Raw genomic sequence first — 7,615 nt, forward strand, 5'->3', positions numbered from 1 at the left:
TTTAATACACAGCCTTTATGAGGCAGCAATTAGCCTGTTTCTCATGCCTCATTGACCTCACACTGAACCTACTGAGGTCTGTCTGCAGAAACCTCCATTAGTTTCCCATTAAAATGTAATTAAAGCCAAGCCACTGATCTGTCTCACCTCGGTCACTTGAAGAATGTAGAAAGCACTCAAACACTGTGGCACTGTTGATGTCCTTTTTTGGACCACTAGTTAACATAGCAGCATACTTCATGAGCTTTATTTAAAGAGAACTTTACAAGATACGATTAAAAAGCGTACTGTGCATAGAATACCTTATTTTATTATTTTTATGTTCTTTTTGTGGTTTGCACAGTTGTAATTTTTGTAATTTATTGTTCTTATTTGCACCTCCATTTGCTCTTTGCACCCCCTGTGTGTTCTGAAGAGCTTCTGTAAGAGTAAATTTCTCCAGTGTGAGATTAATAAAGTTTTATCTAATCTAATCTAATCTACTCTAAAAAGTGAATAATAAATTTCTCATAGAACAACACGTGAAAGCACTTAGACAACCAAACCATGACCAGTGTAAAAACTTTATATTAATAGTGTCATTAATATGCACATGATTGCCAAGCACAGTTACATGAAGAACAGATAAAATCACATAAATAAACTTAAGACCATCATCTCCTCAGCTTGCCCGAGAATACTCATGTGTTTAGGGATAAAACCTGATCATCTGATCATCTGTGGTATTCAGTTTGGACAAATGAAGGCATAGCCTAGAATCCTCAGGGTGCAGTCCGGTTCATTTAGAGATAGAGCACAAACGCTAACACTAGATGCAAGAATCAAAAGTACAAAAGGTGTACGGGATTTGAGGCAGGCAAAGGTCAAATCCAGAGAAGACAGTCCAAAGCAGACAAACAAATCCAACAGGGACCAGGAAACAACCAAAATCCAATAACAGACAAGATCCAGCTAAACTAAGCAATGCCCACAATCATTAGAAATAAACACTTGGAAAGGGCTGGAACACTAGACACACAAGGCAAAGAGTGAGGGAAAAACACAGACTTAAAAACACTAGGGAGGGAAGGCTAATGGGGAACAGGTGAAAATAATCAAAATAATCCCATCACAATGGTGGGAAAACTCACAAAGACAGCAAGTAAAGCGAAACATGACATGTAAGGATAATATCTTTCAAAATAAAACAGGATTCAAGATGGCCATAACTGTGCTAGTTCAACACAAAATTAGCATGCAAGGAGCTAAATCTTGAAATTCAGTTCAATTTTGCCTCCACAGTGAAGCTTAATTAGTCAAATAAGAGAGAATATGTTGTCTGTCTGAATAATGTAATATGCAAGAAGCACAAGAACAGCAAAGGACCTACAACTGAACCCTCGGGAACATCAGGACTGAGTGGAACATTACACCATCAACAGTGTTAAAATGTACTACTATTAACAGCATTATTAACATGCAAATATCACTATCCCATATATAAAGTATTAAGCAGCTGTGGACAGCAGATACTGTGAGAATGACTCATATTAATTTACAGATATGTGCAGACTTATTTACTGACATTACTACAAAGACCCGATTCACCCCAAAATATCAACAACTTGCTTTGTGCTAGCTCATGTCAGTGAAACATGTGCACTGCATGTGACATGAAATTGTAAGAGCGACTGCCCTATTTTCTTGGCAAAATAAAAATAATGCATTTTGGAGAAAGTCAAATGTAACACATGCAAATAGTTATTGCCACTGCATGAGTTTATTCATAACGCCTTCTTATAGCTTTCAGCCAGAAACTCTTTGCTTCTTTTCCTTTCTCATTTTTTCATTAAATATGTGTGTAAAAGAATTCATCATCATAAATGATTTGTGTTTAAATCATGCATAGTTTTTCTGTTACTAATGCCTGTTGATATATATTAGAAATGTGTTGTATTAGGGTAAGTGTGTTGGTGCTCTCAGCAGCACTCCTCTCTGTCAAGAAGCAGCATGTATGGAAAGTAATGCTTCTTTAAACACAGATTACTCTATCGCTGAGATTCTCGACATGTTTGAACAGTGTCTCTCAGACATGCTGAGCTATGAGACTGATACCAGGGTCACCAGTGTGTGACTGCTGTATTTATTGTATTTTAAAGTTGCTTGCTTTGCTAATGCTCGGAAACAGTGAAGTCAAATAGAGTGGAGTACAATGGTTTCACAAGTGAAACTCTTCACAAGAATGATTGCATGCTGTATTTAAAATGCATATATCTAAATGAATTCTGGAAGAGGGTTTTATTTTTCATTTTTGTTTTTTCCTGCTCCCTGATCTAGGTTAAGTTTAGTTGCCTTGAAACGGAGGACAAACCACCTGCTGCCTGATCTAGGTTAAATTCAGTTTACTTGATATGGAGGACAGAGCCAGTGAGGCCAAAGGTCTTTTGTACTGTCCCAGCCTCTTTAATACTAGTAAGTACTAAATATAGTATAATAAAGTAAGCATTTGTGTTTTTTGTAGCAGTTTTTATGTCAGTTCATCTATTTTCCAAGTAAGTTAAATTAAAATTGTTTCAGACCTTTCAGAAATCACAAAGAAAAACACAAATGGATTGATACTTGAAAAGACAAAATAGATCCACTGCTTTATGATTCTGAGAGTGTCAGTTAGAGCAGCAGCTGAATCCATCCTAGTGAGTATAATTGTTATTTAATCCAGAGTTCTCTCTGTCATTAGCCAGCACCAGGGTTTGTTTATGCAAGAGCACAGCATGTTAATCAGCTCCGTCTTGATTATGATTGGTGGGACAGCGGGTAACGCCACTACAATCACCATTAGCCATTTGCTTTATCATTACTTCAAATATCTTTACTGCAGGATGTTTTGGGAAAATACCATCAGCCCTGATGGAGGACTAGATTTACTTAGCCCCAAAGCAAAAATATGTGTCAAAATGTACAACATTGTGCCTGCAAAAACAGTAATTCTATTGACATCTTGAATATATTTTACAGTTAACACATCCAGACTTTTATTTCCCCCTAGATTTGAATTGGAGTCCATAATGGCTCGAAGCAGAAGATATAAATTAAACAGACTCTTCCTGGAGATGTCTGCTTTGCTCATATTAATAGCGGGGAGACCTCTCTTTGCTCCAGGCAGTTATACTCTTGTCTGCTTCGCATTCATTTAAGAGCTTCTTTCCTTAGCTCATATATACTGTACAGCACTATTGATTGGATGAGTCAAACATATTTGCACTGATGGATTGCTGTCTTAGTGCTCCGCTGTCACTGGAAACGAGCTGGGTGTCAGCTGGAGAGAGAGAGGCTGCACCATCAGCTGCTTCTGCTGCTCCAGTCACCTCTGGTTGACTCTGGGTAATTTTGACTCCAAGGACATTTGAATTTAGAAAACTCTGGATAGCAAGCACACTGAAATTTCTGTATCAGGTTCACTGAATTAATGGGAATGTTATGGAAACAGCAAGGGTGTTGAGGTGGATGCTGCCATCCAGATATGTTATTATGTGATGCTGGTGTGTCTGTGTGTTTTTACCAACCTTTCCAAAAATGATTTTCACCTCATAATTGTTTGGGTGTTTGTCGTTTTTGGGTGTCACTGACAATCGACCTATTCAGTCCTTTAGATATGAAGATGTGTTGATGTGTGTGTGTGTGTGTGTGTGTGTGTGTGTGTGTGTGTGTGTGTGTGTGTGTGTAGGTGTGTGTGTGTGTGTGTGTAAGGGCCAGATGTATAGATGATGCATATGCACAAAACTATGTTGCTGTTTTCATTTGAACCTTTATTATGAAGCAAAGTTCGAAGATCAGTGCAGAAAAATAAATCATTGATTATCATTCTGAAGTTTGGTGATGACTGAGATATCTTTGTGGATGATGGTTTCAGGTATATGTGATGAATTAATGATATAGGCGCCATGTGTTTTGTTTGTTGCAGAAACTAAAGGATAACTGGGCCAGTTTTAATTCATTCATTTCATTTCATTCATTACATTGACTCAAGTGTCAAACATTTTTTTGGGCTTGATTTATTCCTCCCCGGAAAAGCAAAAGGTGTTGCGATTAGTATGAGGTTAAATTGTGAACTGCAGTGTTGGGCAAGCTGCTTGGCTACCAGTTACTCTACACTGAATGAAGGTTCTCTACAGCGAAGTGTAGGAAGCTAGCCTACGGCAGCATGGCAGTTTTAGTTTACTATATCGTAACTTTTTGTTTTTACATTGAAGTAACCTCATTCTAAGTCTGTGCTGTCTTGGAGAGAAATAAAACTCAGCCAAACAGAGAGGCAGGCAAAAAATGTTAAGTTCAATTGCTAATTAAACAACAAGCTGTGCTCTCTGCTCTGAGTGCCCTCAAACCACCATGGCAACAAAAACAAACAAAACAACGTGTGCTCCACATGATAAAAAAAGCAGGTGTTGAGAGTGTTTATATGCTCATCTATGTTTACGTGTGTGTACCAGGGATGCACACTTTAGACTTGGGCATATTTGCAGGGCAAACTGTTAATTCAAAGTTTAATAACTCAACTCAAACCACTGTAGAAAAAGAATAAAAAGCCAGACTCCCTCAGGATCAGTTCCTCTGTGTCCTCACCCTCTGCCGTATTTCCATCAAGCAAGCTCAAGCTTGCGTTTCTGCATTCCCTGAAGCAGAGACGTTGTAGGCATCAGCCTACATGAGAAGTCACTGTGGAAGTGCTTCTGTCGGCTGCACATGCACGTTCGTGTGTGGTGGTGGCATCACTTACTGATCCTCGGCAGGTTTATTTCAGACCTGAGCTTCAGAAATGCTTGTGTCGACACTTCTGCACTACTTGATCAGTAAAAGAGCTCTGCTGGAAAGCTACCACGCTACTGAGAAATGTAGCTAAACTAGTAACTCTGCTACTTTTAGTGCCACTGCTGCCCAACACAAACTGTCAGCTGTGTTATATTTTCTAAACTGTTTAAGATTTAAAAACTGTTCTGTCAGGCATTGTGTGTGTACACAGGAGGAGAGGCCATCAGACTCATTCCTAATGTCTCAGTGTTTTATTAATCCGAATAGGTGGCACCTTACGCCGATCCATCACTTAGCCGTCTCTCGGGAAACTCTCCATTAGGAAGGTGAGATCCCCTCTTGGCCTTCAGCTGACACATGAGTTCAATCTACTCTGTCAAGGTCACACCATCTCAATTGGCCTCTAGAGAGACAGTGTGACAGCTGCAGCCTCTCTGGCGGCCACACAGACTGAGTGATGCTCGGGCTGGTGTGAAGGAGATGGCAATATCTGGTGTTTATCCATCACCCCAGGGTTGATGCTTAGACTAAACCTGCCATTTTTGTCTACGTCTCTCCTCATGCAGCCTCTCACTCTGACTCACAGACTCAAACAGTGGTGACAGTGGAGCCACAGCACCAGTGCAGTTCACAATTAAAACTGGACCGCTGTGAGATTTTGACCTTTCTGCCTGTCTGAAGAGGTATTTTTAAGATGATGTTCAAAGGTTGTCTCCATGTTAGTGCTAGAATAGGGCACTCCTCATACCCATGGGCTAAGATAGGCACAATTTAACAATGTTCAGAAAATGTACAAAGAGGAAGGGAGGGGCTGGCAGTGTTTGTTAATGACAGGTGTAACTCTGGACACATTATGATTACAGAACAACTCTGGAGTAAGGACACTGAGCTGTTAGCATTAGAAATCTTACATCATGATAGTGGCTGCAGACGCTACACTGGCATGCCCCCCTTCTTATTTCTGGTGACTTTAATCATGCCTCTGTCCTCCACTCTGCCCACAGTCACTAAATTTGTTGTATGTACATGCTGTAGCAAAAACAATAGAACACTGGTTATATTTGCAGCCAACACCATGGAGGGACATAGCTCATCACCTCTCCCTCCCCCTGCGAACAGCTGATCACTACTTGGTGCAGCTGTGTACAAACCTCTCATACCCAGGCAGCCAGCTGTCAATACAAATGCAACTTGTAAGTAAACCATGGAGGCTATAACTGCTGAGGAGACACTGATCTGTTGGAGTGCTGGGGACACTACTGAAGACCTTTTGACTCTGTGATGGTGCCAGCCATCTTGTTGCCCAGCAAGGGAAAAAGGACCAGCATTGTCGGGTGTCTGTAAAGTGGATGGTGTAGACCTGCTCTATATTAAAAGCATCATGAGATAACTTGTATTGTGATTGGGTGCAAATTAAAGCATGATTAAACTTTTCTTGGTGTCATTTTTACGATCTCACAACACTTGACTACAGTTCTGAAAAAATGGTTGTCTTGGTTAAATGTCAAAAAAATTAGAAGTGACTTCAAACGTGGGACACACAATGATGAGTTTATTAACATTTAAATGAAGTCACAATCTGTACCTGAGTGTGTCTGACTGTGACCATCGTTCACATCCTGTATCCCAGTGACAGTCAGTGAGTGTTGATTTCTTTTAATCGTGACCACAGTCTTTCCCTAACGTTAACCAAGTGAGCGTGAAAGTTTATTTTCAACCTTGGAATAACACCTATAGTAAACCAGATTAATTACAACCGAACAAGCTTTGGAAAAAAAACAAGTAAATAGACTGTTTGTCAAGCCAAGTACAGCAGTTTCAGTCTCTTTATGCCACTAAGTATGTAAAAACTGCATTGTGACAACTTAATTTACAGTCTTCACAGATTATTTCAAATAAATGCATTACATCTATTTTCAAAAATGTTTGTCATGTAATCTCAATCTAGATTTGATTGCTATACTTTGTACACCTCTAAATTAAACATGTAGTATAGAGATAGAGGATTTAAATACCTTTTGATATATTTTTTTTTTACTGGTTTTCTTTTCAAGCTTTTTTTCTTCTCCATATGAGTGTTGTTATGAATTTATTTTATGTTTCACTTTAATATGTTCTTTCATCTCCGATGATCTGACTTTTTAATAGTATTGCACTTCTATGTGATAAAAAGCAGTAGCTTGATATAGTTTTACTGCACTAAGAAAAGCATTGATGAGAGGAACACACCTTTAAGTTTGTTTAACAGGGCATTAGTGAGAGTGGCAGCAGGAGTGTCCCGTACTCTTTATGTTTGAAGGACTTTAGAGTGTAAATGTTGCAGCACCAGGATGTCAGACATGTGTGATACCAGGTCAGATTTTGCTTGACACATGAGACAAAGCCTCCCAGATCAGGGCTGGTATAATCCTACCTCCTGGTATGACACAACAGCAGCTAATTTAACCTCTGACATCAGTTGCAGGCAGCTTGTATCAGCGCTGACAGCAGAGCAGATACAGCAGATATATTGCTCAGATAGTAAATACAACAAGACATCTCGCCACATATCTGTAGAGTTTCATTTACTGCCTTGTTGCTTCAGTGGTCTTCCAGTGAGAGTACAGAGAAAATGCTCTTTTATCTCATTAAAAGAATAGTGCATTGAAAAATCCAGATTTGTGTGTTGTGTTGTTTAACTCAAACATATATTGCACAGATGCCATTTTTGAAGACAGCTGTAATATATCCAGAAGAATGTTATTTTCCAAGAAAAAGTGAACACTTTGAGAATGAATTGGTAATATTCTAAGATGTTTGTTTCATGTATTTAAGCAGTTCCAGACATTTT

Source organism: Chelmon rostratus, chromosome 7 (genome assembly GCF_017976325.1).
Source record: "Chelmon rostratus isolate fCheRos1 chromosome 7, fCheRos1.pri, whole genome shotgun sequence".
NCBI lineage: Eukaryota > Metazoa > Chordata > Actinopteri > Chaetodontiformes > Chaetodontidae > Chelmon > Chelmon rostratus.